The sequence below is a fragment of the Puma concolor genome, chromosome B2 (genome assembly GCF_028749965.1).
Source record: "Puma concolor isolate L17-30 chromosome B2, mPumCon1.1.hap2, whole genome shotgun sequence".
In the NCBI taxonomy this organism is placed as follows: Eukaryota; Metazoa; Chordata; class Mammalia; order Carnivora; family Felidae; genus Puma; species Puma concolor.
In genome coordinates, this window is record NC_141671.1 from 85,734,612 (window position 1) to 85,744,050 (window position 9,439).

Sequence of the window (9,439 nt, forward strand, 5' to 3'; positions counted from 1 at the left end):
TACCAATGAAGTAGTCATTCCTTTTCAAAAGTCATCAATCTCATATTAGTGTTGATTGTATTTTATACACTTTTTATAGTTACCATACATTAAGAAGTTTGTGTTTCCAATTTTTTAAAGTCAGTATTTTTATATTTACTGCTAATATTTTAATAGTAAAATATTACATTTGGAATATATCCTAATTCTAAATCTATCTGCCTTGAGATTAAACATTTTCACAATTTCCTAGAGGAAAAGTAAGGTAGGCAATTTGAGAGGCAGGAAAAATCTATTGAATGGAGTTAGAAATTGGTTCATAAAAAGGTAAATAGACTTAGGAAATGAGACACACATATTTTGTGCAAGTAACAGCTAATCTTGTTGCCCACGGCTTTATGTCTAATTTTGGAATACCTTAGAAAGAAAAGCATACTTTTTTGTTGTTGTTTGATTGATTGATTTTGGGCCAGTAGCTACTTACTTCTATCAAAGTTAAATCTTAGTTAAACGTATCATTCGTGGGCATGTACTTCTAAATTTGCTTTTCAGCTAAGACAAATGCAAATTTTAAGATATAAGGAAAATCTTTCTCCAAACACTGCAAGGTTCCAATAACTTTATAAAATTGCGTTAAAATGAGTAAATTGACCCAGGAGGCCACTGAAGTAAAATTAACAATTAGAAGTTGGCATTTGAGATATTAGGAGATATTGAAATAGATTTATTTCATATAGGATATGCGACTCCTAAAATATTAATTAATTTCATGATTACTATGAAAGTTTTAGACAAACTATGTATTAGAATTAGATTTAAATCAGAAACTAATTAAGGTTTGTTATAATTATATGCATTCTTATGTAGATTCTCATTTATCTACCCAACCAGATTTCTGTTTTTATAATCCAGAGACAAAATTCACTAAAATTCCCATATGAGATCAGGATAGAGTCAAGCAAATACAGAGAAGCTTTGTTTCTTCCTCCTTCTCACCCTCTCTGATATGAAAAATTGGATGCTGAGAGAGTTCTACTTTTCTGAAAACTTTAAGGTGCGTGAAATCTTCTTGTCATTTTCTTGTAACTCCTGATGCTAGGTTGGTATTATCAGGAAGAGACCTATTTTGATGGTCATGCCTGTAGTACTTCTTGCATATTTATTTCTTAAATTATTTGACTTAAACAACCATAAAAGGCCAAATGTATTTGAGCTATGGTTTCTTGGCAGTTCTAAAATTTATAACATATTTACCTCGGCTCATAAGACGCATTTGTAACTGGTCAGGTAATGTTTTGTGGGAAGAAAATCCAGGTACCAACTTTGGCTCAAACCAGAGTCAAGATGAGCAAATCTTGGAAACAAGTTCTTCAGATCAGGTGGGCAAATTGGAAATATCTGAATTTGTAAATAATTTTATCAGTGTCGTGTAATTCTAAAGGGGGTGGGCTTCACAGTTAGGAATTAGCTCCAACCGTGCTACTTGTGTGCTTGTGCTAATTTCAGAGCAGCTCTCATTCTTAGTGTTCTCACGTTAAAATCCGTTTATTAATTTAGCAAGAAATTGATTACGCTCAAGCAAAAAGCAAAACATCATGCAGTGGGTGAAAACGAAGAAGTATGGTGGTACAGGAATATTAAAATAGGTATTTCATAATCCCCAAGGAAGGGTCAAGCAATAGGCCTCATGACTGTCTGGAAACAAGAACTTAGAAAGACATTAATAATAATGAACCCAGGACATGCCCTGTGTTATCTAGGGACACATGATCTCACAATTTCACTTTTCTCTGACTCTGCTCTTTGTTCTTTCTGCACGTTTTTTTTTTTCTGCCTGTCTTGTATAAGGTAGATTCACAGCACTCTCTAATTCTAGCATTCATAATACAGTACACTTAACAATTTGCAAAATAATCTTCAACTATACTTAGTAGTTTTCTGTCAATAGTGATATGATAATGTAGCTTTGAAACCATTTTATAAATATTGTATGAAAATATATGTGAGTGAGAATAAATGGAGGGGGGATTTATTATGAGGAATTAGATTGCATGATTATGGTAGCTGAGAAGTTTCATAATCTGCCATCTGCAGACTGGACACCCAAGAAAGCTGGTGGTATAATTCCACACTGAATCTGAAGGGGAGCTGATGGTGTAAATCCCAGTTGAAAAGCAAAAGACATATCACAGCTCAACAGGCAGGCAGGCAGTCAAAATGGTGAGTTCTTCCTTTCTCCACTTTTTGTTCTATTTAGGCCCTCAAGAGATTGGATGATGCCCCTACTTTACTAAGTCTACAGATTCAAATGCTAATCTCATCTAGAAACATCCTCACTGACACAGGAAAAATAATGTTTAATCTAGCCAATCGCGTTGCAGTTACGTTGACACACAAAATTAAATATCATAACACCTCAATGAAGTCATAAAATTCGGCATCATTAATGGTGGGACAACCTAACAATATATGCTTTCTGTATGACCCAATAAAAAACTATACTGCCTATAAAGTGCAATTTTTCTACTACGACATGTATCTTCATAAGGTAAATTAACATATTCAATTGGTAAATTGGGAAGTAATGTCAATAGAATATAGAAAGTATGATGGTTTGGGGTGCCTGGGTGGCTCAGTTGGTTAAACGCCAACTTTGGCTCAGATCTTACAGCTGTGATCTTACAGCTTATGGGTTTGAGCCCTGCGTCAGGCTCTGTGTTGACAGCTCAGAGCCTGGGGCCTGCTTCAGATTCTGTGTATCCCTCTCTCTCTCTGCCCCTCCCCCATTCACTCTCTGTCTCTTTCTCTCTGTCTCTCTCTCAAAAATAAATAAATATTTAAAAAAGAAAGTATGATGTTTATTTATGAATTGTTTTTAATCAAGAAGAGCAGAAATAGAATTATTACCTGGCATAATATTGCCAGAGAAAACTGGCTCAAAGAAGAAAAGATGTGCTGTGTTTAAGGCAGAAAGTTATCAACATGTATAGAACCAGTCAATAACAGGTATAGGTATATTCAGAGGTAGGCCGAGGAATAGGATGGGACCTTATCACAATTAGCTACAATTATAAATATATTCTTTCTTGATTTCTTCTAAAAGCTTTATATTAATACTTTTCACATTTAGTACTGCAATTCATCTAGAATGAAATTTTGCATATGGTCTCATAGAAGTGTCTAAGTTTGTTATTTTTTTGTGTATGTATATGGTTTAGGTAGCATCACTATTGAAAAGACTGTGCTCTTTCCCTTGCTCTACAGTGTTCTCTTTGTCATAGACCTTCCTCTATATGTTCGTGGGTTTGTTCCTAAACCCTCTATGCTGTTTCTCTCGTCTAGTTTTCAATCTTTGTCCTTGTTGTACACTATTTAGTGAGGCGTTATAAGATGTTTAAGTAGTCTAGTAGTTTACGATTGCCAATTTCTACTTATTCAAGGCTATCCTGACTATTCCTACCCGTTGCATTTCCAGATAACTTTTAGAATTAGCTTGTCATTTTCTAACCCCTCCAAAACTGAAGAAAAAAAACACTAGGATTTTTAGATCATATTATCTCTATATAAAGTTTGAGAATTGCCTTCTAGTCCATTAGACATAGGATAGCCCCAGTTATTTCGATCCTTCCTAATACTTGTCAGTGTTTTGTTATTTTCCGCATATAGTTCCCACATAACCTACATTAGATTGATGTGATTATAAACAGTATTATTTGAAAAATTAATTCTTGTTTTTTCTAGTATATAACTACAATTAATTTTTATAGTAACTTCATGTCCAGTCCAGTGATGTAGCTCAATTCATTAATTCTAATAGTGTGAGTGTATTTTCTTTTGAACTTTCTATGGGAAAATCATGCTCTCTGCACATTCAGAGATTTTTATTTTGACATCATCATTATCATTTTATCATCATTTTATTACTATTATCATCATTATCATCATTTTATTACTATTTGGTTTATTGCACTGGGTAGGCCTTACAGGAAAATCTTGTGTTAATAGGTCATAGGAGCCATTCTTGTTTCACTCCATAAATCAAAATCTTTCATTTTATTACTAAAATTGTTTGTGTTTTTTTAAAAAATAGATGCCCATACCAGAATAAGAAAGTTCTGTTTTATTTCTAGTTTTCCATTATTTAAAATTATGAATGGGCTTTGAGATAATTATTGTAATTCTTTCATTCTTTTGTGTTAAATTAGAAAATTACATTGATTTATTTTAAAATTTAATCCATTCTTGAAGTCCTAGAATAAACATAGTTTTATGACATATTGTCTTTTTAATTAATTAATGGATTCCTTTAGATAATATTTTCTTTACAGTCTTTACATCTATTCATTAAAGATACTTGCATTTTAAGGTTTTGGTATCAAGTTAAGCTGGGCTCATAAAAAGAGTTTGAATATTCCTACTCTTGATTTATAGAAGTAACTATTTTGATTATATTTTTATTTATTTGTTTGTTTAAACATTTTCACTTGAAGTTTTATCTTAAATATTTTATTAATTAAAATCAATTATAAACCCTAATTGGATTTTTATTTCTTCTTTCAATTTTGAGAAAGCTAAATTTTTCTAGGAATTTCATTTACATTTTCATATTTATTGGCATAAAAGCAGCTGAAATATCCTTTTCTTTTTTGGCCCCACAGTAGCTCTATGAAACAAATTACCTTAAGGATAATTGGCCTAAAAAAATTCATTGCCTTTTGTGCATTGACTAGGTGTCCAGTGAACTACATGAATTCATTAATTTTAGTGGCTTAAATAGAATTTGTTTGTATTATCTTTGTAATAACATGTTATCTACAAATAACAAGAATTTTTTTTCTACCTCTCCAATCTTACACATCTGTTATCTATCTATCTACACTATTTACACTATCTATCTATCATCTATCTATCTATCTATCTATCTATCTATCTTTCTATCATCTATCTATCTACCTATCATCATATATCTATCATCTATATTGGCTTTGTTCTTTCTGCTTGTCAACTTGGCATAGTTCTTACAGTCTAAGCTGTACTTGAAGGGATCACATCCTTCATCGCCAGCTGTGTTAAGCTGGGCAGTTGTGCTGGTTTTGGCTGGGTCCCTCTCAACATATCTGGAGCCTCAGCTTTGTCTTTTGTGCTTATTCAGCTTTGCTCCACATGGTCTCCCATCTGTTCAAACTAGCTTGGGCTTGTTTATAAGGAGGACATAAGGGTCCAAAAGAAAGAGTGGAATCACAGAAGGCATCTTGAAATCTAGGCTTAGAACTCACATGCTATTGGGATGCCTGGGTGGCTCAGTGGGTTAAGCATCCAACTTCGGTCCAAGTCATGATCTCACAGCTTGTGAGTTCAAGCCCCACATCAGGTTTGTGCTGACAATCAGAGTCTAGACCCTACTTCAGCTTCTGTGTCTCCCTCTCTCTGCCCCTCCCCCACTCAAACTCTGTTTCTCTCTCAAAAATAAATAATAAAACATTAAAAAAAAAAAAGAACTCACATGCTATCATTTTCTACCACATTTTATTAGCTAAGAAAATAATAAGACCCAGTTCAAAGAATGTAACCAACTGGGTGGCTCAGTTGGTTAAGCATCTGATCTTGATTGTGGCTCAGGTCATGATCTTACAGTTCATGAGTTCAAGCCCCACATCAGGCTCCCGGCTAACAGTATGGAGTCTGTTATAATTCTCCTCTCTTCCTCTCTCTCTGCTCCTCCTGTGCTCTCTTGCACTCTCTCCATAAAAATAAATTTAAAAATAAATAAAAATTAAAAAAAGAAGGCTGAAATATATTCAACCTGTCTATAGGAGGAGCTGAAAAGTCAGATTTAAAAAAGAAAAGATAGAGGGAAAAATGGAAATAGAAGCCATTTTTACAATCAATCTGTTACTCTCCTATTTTTTTTCATTGCCTTTACCACTGTAGTATTTTCACTTTTTTTCATTTTTGATATTAATTGTTCCTCTTTGTTCTGTTTCTTGGTTAATCTGTATAGGTTTCTCAATTATTAATCTTTTCAAAAAAAATCAAAATTTGGCTTTGCTGATATTTTTCTTTCTCTTTTTTATTTCATTAATTTCCGTTCTTATCTTTATTATTTCCTTCATTCAGCTTTTTGGAGCAGTAATTAATTACCTGTTTCAACATTTTACAGAAATTCTTAAATAATTGACTTTGAATCATTTCTAAGTAATTGACTTTTAACTTTCCCTAACATATATGATTTCAAATATTTTCTACTTTGCAATGTGATCTATTATTTGAAAAATAAGGTACTTATGGGAGTCTCTTTATTTCAAAATGTCTGGAGATTATCAATAAATTTTTATTATTCCTCTATAATTCTATTATTATCAACAACAACGTACACATTTTCAACCTTTTGAGTTATTTTTTCCCCCAGCATATGATTCATTTTTTTTCTGTTTTCATGAGTATTTGAAAAGTATGTGCAGTAATCATTGTTGGCTGCAGTTTCTTACGTGTATCATTCGGTAAAATTTGTTCATCATTCTGCTCAAATATTCTAAACTCATACTGATTTTGGCTTTCTTTTTTCTTCCTGAAAACAGTATGCTACAATCACTACCAGGATTGTGGATTTACTTGTATCTCTTTTTTAAATCCATCCATTTTATTTTCAATTGTTAAGTATAAACAATTTTGGATAAGAACTAGTTATTAGATGATTTTAAGAAATTATTACTGATTTTCTAGGTATGAAAATGGCATATTTATCTAGGCTAAGATTATTATATTTAGAAGATGCAGAATGAATAATTTAAGGCAGAAGGCATCTGAAATTGAAACCTATTATCACTATTTCAGGAAATAAATTTTGCTTTTTATACACATATAGTTTTATAGCAAAAAATTTATCATTGCTAATTCTAGGAGTTAGGTATATGGGTGTTATAGTACAATTGTTTTAAGATTTCTATATGTTTAAGGCTCTCATAATTAAGCATATTATAAAAATATTTAGAATGTTCTAAAAATATTTCTGAAGTTGTTTTTTAGATGCCTTATCATGCTGACTAGAGACAGAAAAGGATTCTTACAGTAGAATGGGGGTAAGTTTCTCTTTGTGTATTAATACTGGCACTTCAGTATGTATGTTAATCTTTTCCTCAAAAATCTGACTTAATGTATTCAGAAATAATCATCTAATCCATTTATCTCTGTATTATCAATCTATTTAGAATATTCTATGGCAGAAAGTATCTGTTTCCCCATATTACGCCCTTAGTCAACCTGTGTTGAGTGACTGCAGATGAAGATCTATATTCCACAGTATGTTATTTTTTCAATTTAGGGCACTACAACTTGGTCAAATAGCAATTCTATGTACTCCACGTTTTTCTTTAAGGATCTCATTGCTTGCAATTCCACTCAAAGAATAAATACCAATATTGAGCCTTATTTAATTGCAGGGAACAGAAGCCTACTTAAGGTTTGATCAAGTAAAAGGAGGTTTATTATACAGCTATTAATGAAAAAGAGAGTGCTGATCAAAGCCTCAGAAAGAGAGGAAATTTAGGCAGTCATAACTTGTTAATAGGAGATTGCTTTTAGTTTCTTTTCTCTCTTGGTTTTTTATCATCTTATGTCCTCAACATCTTTGTCTCAGATTTATCAGGAGAGAGTTTCTGATTGAATCAGTCCAGTTGATGGATTGTTCTTTGGAGTAGGAGTCTTCCCCATCCATTCAGATGCTCTTAGGTGGGAGTGAGGGTATATGTCTCATATTCTAAATGGGAAAACCATAACTGTTGGTCAGAAAGATTCTTTCAGAAGAGGTTGTGGGCTGGGAAATAGTGATCACAACTTCAAGACATTCTGTCAACTCGAGCATTGTCAAGGCCCTCAGCAAACTGAGCCAGTTTTCAGCAATGATTCTAATTTATAAAAGTAAAAGGATTAGGTCTGCATGTGTGTGAATTCAGCTGATATTTTATAATAAATTATAACAGTTAAAAAAATCTTATCTTCTATGTTTTATAATCAGCTTTTTGGAAAAAGAGGCTTCCCTTAATACATTATTTTATTAATATTATATGAAACGCCTCAGACTTTCATCAAGGTATAACAAAATGTTTAGATAAACTAGCCAATTTTGTTGTTTTATGTTTATTTATTTACTTTTGAGAGAGAGAGAGAGAGAACAAGCAGGGGAGGGACAGAGAAAGAGAGGGAGACAGAATCTGAAGCAGACTCCAGGCTCAGCACTGTCAGCACAGAGTCCGATGCGGGGCTTGAACTCCCGAACTGTGAGATCATGACCTGAGCTGAAGTCAGACACTTAACCAACTGAGCCACCCACGCATCCATAAAATAGCCAATTTGTAATCGCAGCAGTGATAGAATCTGCTCTATTATTTGATCCATGGATCTGCCACAAGAAGCTCCTTGAATGTAGCAAAAGAGGGGAGAACAGATTTACATTTACATCTGTCTTCCTACAGAAATATGATGAAAGAAATTCCATACATTTTAAAGAGGTTTCCAATGGATGCTCTCTGGTTGGACCCACCTGTCTCATAAAGGTATTTAATTCAACTTAACAAATATATACCTTTATAGCTTAAGAATACTAAGTTTTGGGGGGAGATTAACACAAAGTCAGTACCCTCATAGAACTTAAAGTATTTATGATAATAAGATACACATAAATTTGTGAGCAGTGCTGTTACGTGGTAATATTTCTGGCATAAACTATGTGAAAGAATAGTTTGGAGTAAGTGTTATTAAGGACATTTTCCAGGCAGGGTGTGTAATGACCTTGACAAATAGGTCAGTTTAGGATAAATGGAGAAGAAAAGGGAGATACAAGCACAATGGAGGAATATTATAAATAGAGTGTGATGAATTAAAGATTAGGCTACTAAAGACCAGAGGCTAGAATTGCTATAAGTTTACAAGAAATCTTTGGAGAAGGGAAAGGGGAACATATCCTCTCCACTCTGATTTTATGGAGGAAGTTGTGTTTTGTGGAATTAGGACTGGAAAATTATTCTGAACAAGTCTGGTGAATTTGAAAAAGATGTTTCATTTCTTTGTTAATCTAACTGAATTTTTAATGACTCAGGAAGATGTGAGTGTCATTTTTGTGACTCAATATTATCTATTTTCATAAGTACCATCCAAACACTGAAACAAACACAAAGACAAACGATGAATTGTTTGCTGCTTCTTGGCAGTAGCATAGTAAATGGTTTTACTAAACTCGATGTTCATTGTTTTTCAAATATTGTAATGAAAGTCTGACAAAAATTCTATTAAGTAATTTTTTTCATTAAAGACACACATTTTGGGGCGCCTGGGTGGCGCAGTCGGTTAAGCGTCCGACTTCAACCAGGTCACAATCTCACGGTCCGTGAGTTCGAGCCCCGCGTCAGGCTCTGGGCTGATGGCTCGGAGCCTGGAGCCTGTTTCCGATTCTGTGTCTCCCTCT